Here is a 15,341-nt window from a genome sequence, read left to right on the forward strand (position 1 = left end):
TTACTCCAAATGTAAAATTGAAAATGTTTGTCCCATAGCAATCCTAGTATGCGTCTTTTGTTTTTCTCACCTAAAACCAATTCACTGATTTCCACACATGAACCCACACTCAAGATTAATCACTCATCTTCAACTCTTCACTGATTTCACATTAAAACTTCTCGTTTTCAACCGAGCAGAACGCGAATTTCATAATCCATTCCGCACTGACATCCGTGTATCAGAGCGCTAACAAAGGGCGAGGAGGACGAAAATCTCTCTCCCCAGCAGCAGCATCCCCATTGAAAAGCAAAAAGAACCAACTCAATGTGGGAAAACCCCCAGAACTGGAGAGCTGCCAGAGTATGCGTGCGGAATTTTTCGTCACATTTCACTCCACTCCGTTCTGAATCGATGATGGTGGAAAACTCTGTGAATGAAACACACGCACCGATCGCCTACTACGATGTCTTCTTGAATGTTGTGGAAATCTAGTTAACCACCGAAACCACTGCGTTTCCAGGCAACTCGGAATGGGCGGAAAAGTTGGTTGGCAGCAGCTTGTAATCCAACACTCACGCACACACATACACTTTTGCAATTCGATTAATGTTCACAAACTTCCTAATCACACGGGGATGGTTCCTCTATCTAAGCAAGCTGTTGTAGATGCTGGAATTTTCTCGGAGGCTTCCGTTGCTAACGAACAGTTGGCGGTGACTGAATGAGAGTGTTGTGAGTTTTTCACTTTTCTACTGGTTCGCTGCACCACACGGAGCTCGTATAGGGCAGAGTGGTACGGAATGCACTCATGGGGTTAATGGCCCAGTTTACATTTTGATGAAATTAATAATATTTAAAGTACTTACCGGGTATGAAATACTTAACACCATTTCCACAGCATTTCGGTTCCATGACTCGATGTTTCCATGAGTCGATGGTCCCATCAGATGGAGGTTTGACTGTAATACTGTACAAATGATTTCTTGCACTGCATCATTTAACTTAAATAAGGTGTTATTCAATATTGTTGCTCAGTTCCAGTTGTTCTTTATGATAAATGCAATTAAGAAAAAAAACATGACCTCGCTGCGTTTTTAAGCAGAGTTGTAATAAAAAAATAAAACAATAGAGATGTTCTGATATTCCCATTCCGATTTTTTATTCGATATACCAAATAATACCATTAAAAGCATCACGGGAGATCTAGCAAATCTTATATCTTCCTTAAGTCTTATATTTATAACAAATGCTATTTAAAATCTCTTGAAATCCCATTAGAATCCATCATGGCCCATATCCCTTTCCATTATGTCCCCATTTTGTGCAATCCCTTATGAGGTCCAGGGTGAGCTTGTTAGCGTTCGAAAGTGTTTTAGGGGAGGGGATGGACAAAAATCGTTATTTGATTTTTTTCCAAGACGGCATACCAGATCCCAGTAGGGGTGTCAATTCAAATTCTATTTGAAATCTCTTTAAATCCCTTTCAAATGTATTATGCACCCTCTTCCATCATGGGCCTCTATTCACTCTACTTAATGAGGTTCAGAGGAAGTTTATTGGTTTCCGAGAGGGTTATAGGGAGACACTGAAATATGAAGTGAATCTGACATGATTTCTTAAAAAATAAGTAGATCAATCTAAAAACTCTTAAAATTAAGTGAGTCCAAAAGTGGGTCAGTATTAAATCAGTCTTCAATCACTTCAATATGAAGTGAATCAGACATGATTCACTTGAAAATGGAGTGAATCAGCCCTAAACTGTTTGAACATGAAATGAATCATACCTAAGCAACTGCAAAATACAGTGAAACAAACTGAATGACCTAAATTATAGGTGAATTGAACCTGAACTACTTGAATATTAAGTATTTCATACGTGAACCAGGTGAATATTAAGTAATCTAGACCTACATCACTTGAATATCAAGTGTATCAGACCTCAATCACTTGAATATGCAGTGAATCCGACATGAATCACTTGGATATGAAGCGAACCAGAATTATTTGAAAATGAAGTGAATCTAACTTAAAACACTTGAAAAATTAAATGAAACAGACATAAATCACTTGAAATCATTTGAACATTGAGTGAATCAAAGCTGCAACATTTGAATATGAAGAGAATCAGTCTTGGGTATGGTGCGAATTGAATCACTTAGAAACGAATCATTTGAATATGACGTGAATGAATCCTGAATGACTTGAAAATGAAGTGAATCTGACCTGAATCACTTGAATATGGAACGAACCAAACTTGAGTTACTTGAATATGTAGTGATTCAGTCTGAAGCCACTTGGACATGGAGTGAATCTAACATGATTTTTTTTTATAAGGAGAGAATCGAACGTGAATTACCTCAATATAAAGTGAATCAACCCTGAAACACATTAATTCAAAGAAGATCAGACATTAATCATTTGGCTCTGTAGTGAATCAACATGAAACACTTGAATATAAAGTCAATAGATATAGATCACTTGGATATGAAGAGGTTCTGACCTGAATAATTTGAACATGACATGCGTCAGGCATGAATCATTCGCACATGAAGTAAAACATACCTGAACCCTTGAAGGATGCATCAGATCTAAAACTCTTGAATGTGCAATGGATTAGACCTGCATCACTTGAATGTGATATGATTCTGATCTTAATCACTTACAAATTTCAAGGACTTTCTAAACAACATTCTGGAGATTCTGTTTTATAAATTCATGAGAATTCATAACAGCTATGGAGGGTTATAACTTGATGTTCCATATCTCGACAAAAAGTTGAAGAACCAGAGAAAAAGTTGGTTTACGTGGCAACCTCGGACCTCAGTAACACTGATTATGTGTTTTATAACGGAATCATTCCTTTGATTGTTAGTTCAATATGCTTCATTTCACATGCTCACTAGCGCCACCAAGTGGGGGAATAACGAATCAAACTGTTTGACATCCGGATTTCTTTGACTGCCTGAACAACTTTGTCGAAGAATCTAATTTGTTTATTTCATCAGGATCACAATACAGTACTAGCTTAAAATTCTCAATTCAATTTGTTCACTACCGCCACCAAGTGACAAACTTACGAACTTAACTGTTTACCTTTCGGATTTCCTTGACTTTCTTAACAGCTTTGCCGAAAGCTTGAACATTCTTTCTTATAAAAAATATGAGATAGAACTTGTATTAAGTTGAAAATATAAAAATCAATCTGTTTTCGGGATGCCCCTGAAATTCTAAACAACTATGCCGAGGACTCGAACTTTCAATCTCATCTGGTGCTACCTAACGGCAAAATAAAGTACCGAATGGTTTGCTTTTCGGATACCCTTAGCTTTCAGAACAACATTTCCGAAGACTCGATCTTACTATCTTATTTGGATCAAAAGATAAAACTAGTGAATGTAGCTCAATTTCACATGTTCACTAGCGCCACCTATTGGCAAAATTTAGGATTGAACTGTTTGCATTTTGATGCCCTTGACTTTGTCGAACACTCGAAATTTCTTTCTTATATGGATGATCAAATAGATGCTCATTTCTATCTGCTCACTAGCGCCACCTAGAGGCAAAGTTTTAGATCAAATTACCCGTCTTCCGGATGTTCTTGACATTCCGAATAACTTTTCCGAAGATTTAAACTTTCTATCTAATATGGATCATGAGATAGAACTCGCTTAACCCTCTAATACCCAAATTTTTATTTTCGATCTAAATACCATTTTTAGTTATCTAAAATCGTTCTAAACACGTTTTGGGCAATGATTTATTTTTATTCGCAAATCTATGAATTTTGGTTTTTGATTTTTATAATTTTTATTTTTGAACATCCCTACTCTTTTTCATTTTTTCTTGAAGCCTCTTCTAGTTACTGATTTTTAGCAATAATAAAAATTCAAGTTTTTACGGGACTTTTAAAAATATTAAATATTTATTTTTTTTCTGAAATTATTTTAGTTTTCCGTGTAATTAACGGAAAAACAGGTTTGAAATTATTTTAATACCACCAAACTATTCTTCTGCGATAGCTTGATTGTAGAAATATATAAATTTGTTGAAGACCGCACCATTATAAATCATCAGCATCTTGAGATATAGCATCGTGGATGTTCCTGTTTTGAGATGAAACTAAACTTTTCAGAGGGATGCAATATTCAGCTGAGTGTTGCAATACTTTTTAAAGCTATTTCTATTTATGACGTGTAGTGTATCCTTATAAATTGATAGCTATGGGCATTTTCCTCCCCTATCGTATTATGATCCCCGTTTATAATCTATGACAGGCCTCGTAGGCTTGTAAAAGCATCCAGAGGGCTTTAGGGAAACAAAAATGGATATCAGAACCATATAAGGAATTTAAGGTGGCTCATAAATATAGGACTCCAGTAGAGACGTTTGTTTTTACAAATGATATTCGAATGCATCCAATGCTGAGAGAATTGGCCATGTTTTTCAGTATAATTTTTGAAAAATGTGACGGATTCATGTTAAAATATAGTAAACAAAATTGATAAATGTTGATAAACGAAACCTACTAAGTAAGATTCACTCATTGTCTTTTGAATGATCTTTAAATAGTTCCAATCCAATAAGTCGTGTTACCCCAATGATTGGACAAAACACTTTTGTATATTTTTAGGGTATTAGTTCAAACTTTTGCACGGAATTTTATATCGTCTCCATAATGCTACAACTAGATAACTCGAAATTTGTATGTTTTGAGTTGAGAATACCAAAATATTGGTCGTAACTGGCTAATAACATTTCCAAAGCTCATAAACATGCGATTTAAATTGAAAAAGTTATTGTATACTAGTGGTCCCAGCAAAATTTGTCTTGCCATCAAGTAGGCTGGTGTAAAACGTCATGTAATCGCCCATACAAAATTACCCATTAGTTCTCCTGTTTTCCCGATTATTCTAGAGTCTTTCTCAAACTTTTTCATCGCATTATCACGTCACATCCCGTGCTAAAACTAGTAAACTCGAGTTACCTATATAGCTCTTTAATTTGATCTCATAATAATGGTAGATTTGGGTGCTACAACTGAATATCTCATCGCATCTCTTGGGTTGAAATCCCCCAGTGTCTAGATGGCCAGCAATTGGACCATTGAATGAAAAACTTTGAATGTATTGGTTGTATCTATATTACTTCTCGTTTATATTGCTGTGTGCATTTCTAGGGGAATTCGCGATTAGGGCCTATCTGACAAATCAATAACAATGAGAAAATAATCAATGAAATTCTCATGTGCAATTTTAAATCCCAATTGGAGAAAATATACTCAAACTTAAACCTTTTCACTTTAAAACATATTTCATTAACCTAGTTTTAAAATCCTCATCAATACCACACACATCTCCTACAATATCCCCTAGCTATTTCGTACTCAAAAAATCTTTAAAGGTTTCGCCTAAAACGTACTCGAGAATGCCAGTATCGCCCAATGTTATGAGCCTGCAATCGATATTATTTTCAGTGTCGCCTATTACATTTGCGCCGTGTTTACATTCTGGTTTCAATTAAGCCCGCCATGTACGCCTTGTTTATTTTTTGTTTGCAGTGTCGCCGTTTACTCTCGCCGTGTTTTGATTTCGATTTCAGATGCGCCCATCACTTTGATAAACAAAAACACAGGCGTAATCAATAAAGTGTGTGGTTTTGCATGAGGTGAAGTTTCGTCTTCTACAAATTTGCGTTTTTCGAATAGTTAAATTATTGATAGGGGGAAAGTTCAAGTGCAGTGAATAGACAATCAAGCTACAATTTCAACGCTATATTTTCTTAAATTGTGTACATTTTGTCAGTTTCGCCTGATTCGCGAATCTTTCTAGATTTGAAATGCAAATATCAAATGCGGGTACACCAAACGCGGTAAGATTTTTCACAAAAAATGCGGTGTCAAAAATATATTTTTCTTGCTAGGGCGGCGGTGATTTATATAGGGTAAGTGTTCCCTTAGTTGTGGGTGTCCCTATAGTTGCGGTAGTGCCGATTTCACTGATTTTATTACATTAGCCACAGAATCGACACTGCCAATCGACGTAATGGCTTGTTGATACACGGAATAGTTGAAAAGAGCGTTCAAATTGCTTTAAAACTGATGAAATATCACTAAAATTACTAAAACTTTTCATACTTGTACCAATAGCTCCGGTACAGGGTTCCTATAGTGGAGGATCCCATAAGAAAACAACGGATACCGCAACTAAAGGAACCCAAATTAAAAAATATATCGCAACTAAAGGAACGGTGTACCAATAGTGGAGGTATTATTTTTCACTGACATGCCATGGATTTCAACAAAAATTTCAACAAAAATTCGCCAAAACTCGAAAACCGCTTGCTCCGAACAAATTCCTAGACCTTGCTTCTACAAAAAAATCAAGACGTCCTATCGCGTGAACAATTACCAACAGAATGATCTTTTCAGATGCATCGTGTGGGCTCCAAACCTACATCCTTGTCCCCAGCTTCGTTTTCTCAGATTCTATTCGAGTGTACGAAGGTACGGTGCTGCCATCTGGGAAAAGTTTGCTCGATGCGTGAAGCGTCGCAAATTTTACCCGGCAAGGTATAGGAAACGAAATTCCAAATGCTCATATAAAATTAACTACAACAGTTATTTAAAATCGTTTCAGTATATGTTGATATACTTTTGATGGGCTACATTATAGGTATGTAATTTTGAGTTTTATTTTTTTCTCAATATACTGCTGATTCTATAGTTGATCAATAGTCTTACCCCATACATTTAACAAAATTTAATTGAAAAGTGTTTAGAATTTTTTAGAAGCATTTGAAAATTGACTTCCTATGCTTTGCCATGTAAAATAATATAATTACCTTCGTAGATGCGAATTCTACTCGTCATGCCGAACTTTCCATTTCCACCGAAAACAACCCGATTCACATGAGAATATGCCGATCAATAATTTTACGCGTTTCTTTGGCTCATTTGGTTCATTTAAATTTTTCGTAACTTATAGCATGTTTTGAATTCATGACGGACACGCTGAACATTTTCTAGTCAAGTGTCTTGATAACGATTTAAAAAAAAAAATATTTCTTATGTAAGCTTCATGTTCCTCCTCCTCATTTTTATTTATTTATTTTTTATTTTCGTCAACGGACGTATACTAGTACATTTTACATATACATATTTTTGTTTTATTTCTTAATACTAAAATTATGAAATTTATAAAAAATATTGAAAAAGAAAGTGTAGTGTAAGTAATGTTCATTTCATTTTGTTTTATGTTATGTGTTGCGATTTCTAATGGATTTGAAGTATGTTTTTAGATTTTGCCGAGACATGGTAAAGTCAATAGTTTCGCAATGTTGATTGTAAATGGCCATCATTTGATTTAGGGGCCCGTTTTTGGCATAATTTGTTCGATGATGATTTGTCAAGAATAAGTTACGATTTCGTAGTTGCCTAGAAGGAGCGTAAAAATTTAATTTTGATAAAATTTCTGTAGAATCAATACGTTGCGAAACGATATCATTTACAAATGAAACTCTTGCGATTTCACGCCGCTCTTTCAGCATTTGTATGTCAATAAGCATGCAGCGTGCTTTGTAGGGTGGAAGTGGAAATGATGTCCAACCTAATTTACGAAGAGCATATAGTAGACATTGTTTTTGTACAGATTCTAATCTTTCTTCGTGTGTCATTGAGAAAGGAGACCATACAATGCTGCAGTATTCCATGATTGATCTTACATATGCAATATATAGAGTTCTAATTGTGTATGGGTCATGAAAGTTGTAGCAGAAGCGTTTTATGAACCCTAGCATGTTATTAGCCCTGTGAATTATTGTATTGTAGTGGTCTACGAAAGAAAGCTTAGAGTCTAAGATTACTCCTAAGTCCCTTACTCTTTCACATTTTTCCACATTTTGATTTCCTAATGAAATTGAAATGCGTGGTGTCGTTCTTTTTCTGCTAAATGATATTAGGTTGCATTTTTTTACATTCAGTTCTAATAGGCTTTTTTTGCACCATCTGCAGAATTTTTCTATTTCATTGCGGAATACATTGATGTCTTCTTCATTTCTTATTTCCAGGTAGAGCTTCATGTCATCGGCATAAATTAACACTTTGAGTTTATTGAAAATGAAGGAAATGTCGTTTACATACATAATAAAAAGAAGAGGTCCCAAATGAGAGCCTTGAGGGACACCCGAAGTGACTTGAATTGGTTTTGATTTGTTTCCTTCGAATTTTATTATTTGTTGGCGGTCAGTTAAATACGATTCAAGCCATTTCAGCAGTCTTGGCTAGATTCCAATTTTTTTTTAGTTTGAAAAGTAGCATTGGTATGTCTATGCGATCAAATGCCTTGCTAAAGTCCGTATAAAGAGCTTCTACGTGGTTTCCATTGTCCATTGCATTCAACGAATAGTCAACAAATTGAAGTAAATTTGTTGAGGTCGAGCGGCCTTTAAAGAAGCCATGTTGTGTGTCAATAATTCTATTTTTGATTTGAAGAAATAGTTTTTCGTTGACAATTGACTCGACAAGTTTTGGAATACAAGAGATAATGGCAATACCACGATAATTACGTATGTCAGATTTTCGGCCAGATTTAAAGATAGGCACTAAAAAGGAGCTTTTCCATATTTTTGGGAAGATTCCGGATTCAAGGGATTTATTAAAAAGCCAAAACAATGGCGCTGTAAGTTCTTTTGCTAAATTTTTCATAAATATTGGTGGAATCGTGTCAGGGCCGGGACCTTTTGAAGCGTCCAAATTCATTAGAGCGTCTGAAATATCCCGCACATGGATTTGATTTACACCAATATCTCTAGAAAATTCCGGATAAAACGCAAAATAATTGCGATCGCGGTCTTCTTCCGAAAATGTAGTATAGATTTCTTGGAAAAAATTTGCATATAGATTGCAAACTTTATCTGAGTTGTCACCCACATTTTCATCAAGGTGCATAACGGATGGAACATTGTCAGATTTTAGTTTTGTTTTTACGTAATTGAAGAAGTTCTTTGGGCAGGACTTTATTTCAAGTTCAGTTTTTGAATTGTATTCTTCAAAAGCATCACTGATGGCAAGATTCAGTTGACTGCAAATGTCCAAATATTTTGCTAGGTTTTCATCTTTCTGGTGTTTCTTATAAATTTTGTGTGCCTATTGCTTCCGATTTTTCAGATTTTTTATGTGGTTGTTATACCATATTGGATTTTTTGTACTGAGGTTTCGCCGTATTTTTTTGGAAGGAATTTCTTGTTTTATGATTTCTAGTACAATTTCATTGAATATGTATGCAGCAGTTTCAACATTTCCTTCATTTCTGATTATTTCTTGCCAATTAACACTATTTAGTCTACATTTAATTTTTTCATAGTCTGCTGATTTGTTTTCAAAGGCTTCCTCGTATTCATAGTCGTTGGGTCTTGCATTCTTATGGATGAATAGGGAATATTTGATTGCTGTGTGAAACGCTTCATTTTTCCATAATGGATTCAATGACTCAGTTACGCAGAAATCTTCGTAAATGTTTGTCAATAAAAAATCTAAATAACAGTTTTGTCTGTTTTTAATATGATTAATTTGATTTAGTCCTAAATTTGCGGTTTTATCGAAAATAAACTGCAATGTTTCATTGTCCCCGACTACTGGGAGTAAAATACATTCATTTTCAGAGTCCCGAATGAAATCAGCATTGCGTTGGTTAAAATCACCATAGATGTGAACCTTAACCTCTGGGGGGAGTTGTGATAAAATTTGTTCGGCACATTGTAAGAAATTATCATACGTGCCTTTATGTGCATGGTCAGGTGGAAAATACACTGAGGCAAACAAGTGTGTTTCACCTGCTATGTGTGACTTTACCCAGACCTGTTCGAATTCTTTAAAATTTTACGTATTAATAATTTCAGAATTAAAATCAGTTGAAAGAGCAACGAGTACTCCCCCGCCTGATTTTCTTCCGGACTCTGAAAAATTCCGGTCGCCTCTGAATACGTTGAAGCCGCTTCCAAAGACTTCTTCGCTTTTTACGCTTTCATCCCAGCTTGTTTCAGTTGCCAGAATAACCGAAAAGGATGAGCCTAAAATGTTTTTATAGATTTCCTTCATTTTTGCTGGGCTTTTCATGCGATTGAAATTCTGACAGTATATCAAGATTTCAGCCACACTCTGTTTACATCGCAAAGAAGTTTTTGGAGGCACGTCGTTTGATAAAATTATACTACGTTCTTCCGTGGAAGTGGGCGTCCTTACTTGCGAAAATTTGATGGTCCTGGTGGGGGAGAGAAGAATTTATGCGAATTCTCCCGCAATTGCTGAAGTCGGTTAGTACGCTCGCTGGATAGATACCGACGATACGCCTCCAGATCCGCTGCTGCTTCTGCTTGGCCAACTCCATATTCCTGGTGTACGTCCGCAAAAATTCGTAGAAGATGATCGAGATCCGTTGGCAATCCTTCCGACGCAAGTACCATCTTGATGCTAGTTGGTGTGTTGCCATCGATGCAGATATTTGCAGACTGGTCCTTCATGTATGCCAGGTACAGCCGGACGATCTTCATGATGTTGGGATCACGAAGTCTTGCCTTTAGGAAATGGCCATCACCCTCCGTAGATTGCTGAGTTAGACGAACGATAGGAGGTCTCATCGGGTCTAATTCGAATTGGCTGTCCGGATTTGGCAGCTGATGTTGTTGTTGCTGCTGCTGTTGGTGATGGTCATGCTGGTTAGCATTAGCTCTATTTAGAGTGTTGTTACATGTAGGTTGAATTATTTGGTGTTGGTTTGATGGTTGTAGTGGCTGCCGGTTAATGCTCGGTAATGGAGGTGTGGCAGCTTCATTCCAAAATGCTGTAGTGTGTGAATGCTGGCTCTGCTTTTCCGCCCGATAAGGGTTTATAGTTTCACCCTTTCTGAAGTTAATTTTCTTTGGGACGGATAGACCGGAAATAGGATGGTCGGTGGTAGATGGTGGACTGGAAAATTTGGCTTTGGCGATCGCCAGTAGTTCTTTGTCTAAAACCAAGCCCTGATTTCGTTCTTGTAGTTTAGGTTTAGCTCTACTGTCTACGGTTTGCTCATAACTGCTATTGCTATTGTTGTAGATGTTACTGATGCTTCTGTTGTTGTTGTTTTTGTTATTGTCCTGGCGTTGTTTCCTCCTTTGTCTGGCCTTCTTTTCCTTCTTTTCTTGTGTACGACGTGAACGCTGTTTAGCGTCATATTCAGTCCAGTCATGCTTCCATACTTTTTTATTGCCTAGCATGCGCCAGCTGGGGGAGGGTTTGATGATGTCCCTCAATTCATTGGCTAAGTTGTTTGCCATTATTGGTTCACATGTATGTGTATGTGTCGCCGAAAATGTTTTTGCCATTTCTTCGATGTGCGATTTTACATCGGAAGCTAGAATGGCATTTTTGTCGACCAAGTCATTAATTAATTGGGGCAGTTGGTCAATGGAGTGCGCTGCAGCTGATGTTGATATTATTATTTCTTCTACTACTGCGGTTGCTGCTGATTTGACCGCTTTTTCTACAGCTGCGCATGGGTCTGTTGGAGGTGTGTCAAAAAGTGCCGATAGTTGATGTTTTATTTCTGCGGCACTTGTCTTGCTGCTACTGTTGACGATGAAAATGCACCGTTTAATTTCGCTCAGCATTTGTTCAAAATGTGCCAGCGTTTCGTCGTGCATAGCACTGAGGCTATTAAAATTAGTTGCTAATTTGTGGTTTGCTGTCAATGAATGTCCAATACTTTCCGAGATATGTTTGAAAGATGTGGACAGTTCATTGAGATTAAATTCAGGAATGAATTTATCCTGACAGTCTTGGCACAAAGGAAGCATGAAGGTACGTAAAATTTCTTCGTGGTGTCGTTGTACGCCAATGCAGGCAGCGTGATAGGTCCGCTTACAGTTGCCTTGGCAGCGCCGAAGAAAACGATTGTCGTTTTGTGTACAGTTCACAACACCACACTTCATTTTGCACACGCGTCGATAAAAAAAAATGTAAATTAAAAGCTTACGCGAGGTGCGCGCGCGGGTCAAATAAAAATGTTTATTAAAAAAAAAAAAGTTAAAAGGTAAAAATATATACAAGAGCGCCAAGACAGCGCGTCCGAACACAACGGAGATTCGCAATGCAATGCAATCCACACTTGGTTCCTCCACTATTGGTACATCTACATCTAGTACATTTCTACTTGCCTTATTCAACCTCAAAGGTAACTCATTTTGCTTCTATTGATCATAAAGAAATATAAACTGGTACACAATTCATGTTTCGCATTTGCTGTTTTGGTTGAAAGTTCATATAGAGACTTTTATGCCTTTATATTTCAATATATTTTCACCAACTTCTTATTTTTCCACAACATTTTCAAACAAAGTGTGCATATTTTATGTGCATAGTAAAATGCATATTGAAACATGGATGTTGCGACGAAAAGAGGTGTTGGTTCGAAAATCCATATGGGACAGTTATGCTTTTATGGGCAGTGAAGGGGTTCGGTGTCATCCCTTTATTATAAGTTACCATTCTAGGATTTTCAAATCATCTTAAAAACTAACAATTATGTAGCAGTTGAGTTATTTTATATATTGGCTTAAACAAGGTAACTCGAAATATAAAGAAATTGTTGTATGATAGTGCATGCTACAGCTAGGTAACTTGCACTTTCCTTTTCAAATTATGATGTTTTTTTCGATTCAAAATCATACTGAAGCTTCAATTTGTCTATGATAGAAAGAAATTAACACATTCTTTTCAACGTATATTTCATGAAATAAAAATAAAAAGAACTCTTCGCAACGGAGAACCATGTCCTTTGAACAACGAATTTTCCAAGTCGTTTATCTCGAAACGTCGATTTTCGAGTTATCTAGTTGTAGCTCTAAGGGGGTAAAATGCGATTGAGTATTTTAACATATCTTCCCCTACGACAGCCCCATGCATGATGATGGACGAGATCAAAGTAACCAACACGCGGATATGGCAAGCAGAGCACTATGTCAACGAGCGGCGAGAGAATCAAACGCTGTTTGGGGAGAGTAACTTCCGCTCCCTATGTTTTTGTACGCTTTTCCAGTGAACTGTTTTTGTGGAGGGAGCGACGATGGTGGGTGGGGGTGTTGTTTTGTGTTGGGAAAACGGCATGAGGATTTCGGATCCAAGCATGCTGTTCGGAGCAGAATCGGTGCACCACGAGGGAAATGACCTAGTTGCGAAGCGTTGCTCTCTGGTTCTCGATGAGCGAGAGCGTGTTTTGCTCTTTTACAGCGGTACTAACGGGGAGATATGATTGAGGCAGCTTGATGATGTGCGATAAGAATGTTTATGGTGCGGAAAAAAATGGGAAACAAATGATATCATTGTGTTTATTATTATGTTTACTGGCTGGCAAGTTGTCTAAATACGGCTTTATCACGCACAAAGCTTGGCTAACGATGATACAAGTATGCCATACATTGTGATGACTATTGTCAGTGCAGACAAAATCAAGAACGCATACTAACTTCGCTCAACTATTTCGCGCGACCAAAACGTCGCTGGTCGCTGGCGACCTTTTCATGTTAGTGCTCAAGCGAAACAGGCTATTTCAATGCGTCGCTGGAGCACTAAACTGCAAAGCGCTCAACAGTCCAGCGACGCGACAGTTGAGCGACGTTGCAGCGATTACTTGGATGCACAATATTATTACATTTTTAGATCATACCTATAATGATATATATGATATAATATGATTTGAACACATGTTGTTTGAAGTGTAAATCTCGCGTATCTTTTCAAAAAGTCTTATCTAACATTACGAGGCTCTCTCTCTTTATTTGCTTTATCTGCCATATTAATTTGCATTGAGCCATATTAACTTACTTGCATTTTTATATGAAACGCTAGAAGAGGCCTTCCTTAGCCGAGTGGTTAGAATCCACGGCTACAAAGCAAAGCTATGCTGAAGGTGTCTAAGTTCGATTTCCGATCGGTCCAGGATCTTTTCGTTATGGAAATTTCTTGTTTTCCGTGGGCATAGAATATCATCGTACAGTCGCCTCTCCACATCTCGATAGCGAAGGGACCATCGAGATAGGGAGAGATCGAGACATAGAATTTTTTTTTAATGAATACTAGATTGAAAATCATTCCGTTACCAGGAAAATTAAAAACAAACAGATGTCATTTCGTCTTCGTAAATTGTTTTGAATCTCTAAAATCTAGTCTAGTATTCTTTGATGATGGGCATATCGACATACGGAGAGAAAATTGGGAAAGAAATTCACATCGAAATAGGGAGATATCGAGATAAGGAGGATATCGAGATATGAAGAGTGAAGATGTATGCAGAATGAAGGGACCGAAAAAATCATCGACATAGGGAGAGATATCGAGATGTAGAACATCGAGATGTGGAGAGTCGACTGTACCTGCTATACGATATATGCATGCGAAAGTGGCAACTTTGACAAAGAAAGCTCTCTGTTAATAACTGTGCAAGTGCTCATAAGAACACTAAGCTGAGAAGCAGAAGTAATGCCAAGAAGAAGAAACAATTGTAGGTAAATAAAAAATCTAACTGAGTACTATGCCATTTAACTCCAACAGAGACGATTAGAAAAATCGCTTAAGGTGAAAATAAATCGAAGCCTGACTTCAAATTTTCAAGAGCACGGATCTGGAGAACCAAACACCCGTTTAAGCTGAAAACTTAATGGTGACCAGCGAGTGACCAATCGATTAAGTTTCCAGCTTAAACGGATGTTTGGTTCTCCAGATCCGTGCTCTTGAAAATTTGAGGTTTGGCTTCGATTTGCCTTCACCTTAAATAAAAAATAGGAATAATAATTTCGTATTAACATAAATTTGGATCCATTGATAATTACGCGTATTTCGATCTCAACTGATAGGCCGTTTCGAACGTCGTGTATTAGACTCGACTTATCGAAATTCAAAAAATATAAATTATTGTTGTAATAAAAAGGCGAAGTACTAAATCCGATTTTTATTGACTGATTCCAAGACGTTTTATTATAATTGAAAGTTAAAAGTGCATTTTCATTATCGTTTTCGTTAACTTACAACACCCCACATTTCATTTTTGTTTACCCTAGTACACTCGCGAACCGAGAATTTTTCCCCGTGGCCACCTGTTTTGCATTTGAAAGGAAAACAAACATTTCCTCGATACCGAAACGATTTCGCCTCGCGAGCAGACAATGATTCATGTACTCCTCCGCGACTCGATGCCCTTTTCGTTTTCATTTTCACACACAAACTTGTTGAAAATTTCAACCAATTTGTTTATTATTGTTAGTTTCCCACCGAAATTGCAGCAGCGCACCACAACGCCGTCTTCTCCAATCGCAAAAGAGCAACGCGTCGG

At 37.1% G+C, this 15,341-nt stretch overlaps 1 protein-coding gene across 7 annotated transcripts in view; it reads right to left on the reverse strand.

The window, feature by feature from the left end:
- Positions 1-15,341, reverse strand: part of LOC5567332 (apoptosis-resistant E3 ubiquitin protein ligase 1) — a 227,448-nt gene that overhangs the window by 189,301 nt on the left and 22,806 nt on the right. For 2 of the 7 annotated variants that reach the window (XM_021848347.1, XM_021848345.1), the window contains exon 1: positions 571-689. The exons of 2 other annotated variants lie outside the window; for them this stretch is intronic. The gene's annotated coding sequence lies outside the window, so the exon portion shown is untranslated. Of the gene's footprint in view, positions 1-70; positions 690-15,341 lie in introns of those variants that run through there. 3 more of the 7 variants (XM_021848343.1, XM_021848342.1, XM_021848344.1) reach the window with 2 other exon arrangements.

The sequence above is a fragment of the Aedes aegypti genome, chromosome 2 (genome assembly GCF_002204515.2).
Source record: "Aedes aegypti strain LVP_AGWG chromosome 2, AaegL5.0 Primary Assembly, whole genome shotgun sequence".
NCBI classification, from domain to species: Eukaryota; Metazoa; Arthropoda; class Insecta; order Diptera; family Culicidae; genus Aedes; species Aedes aegypti.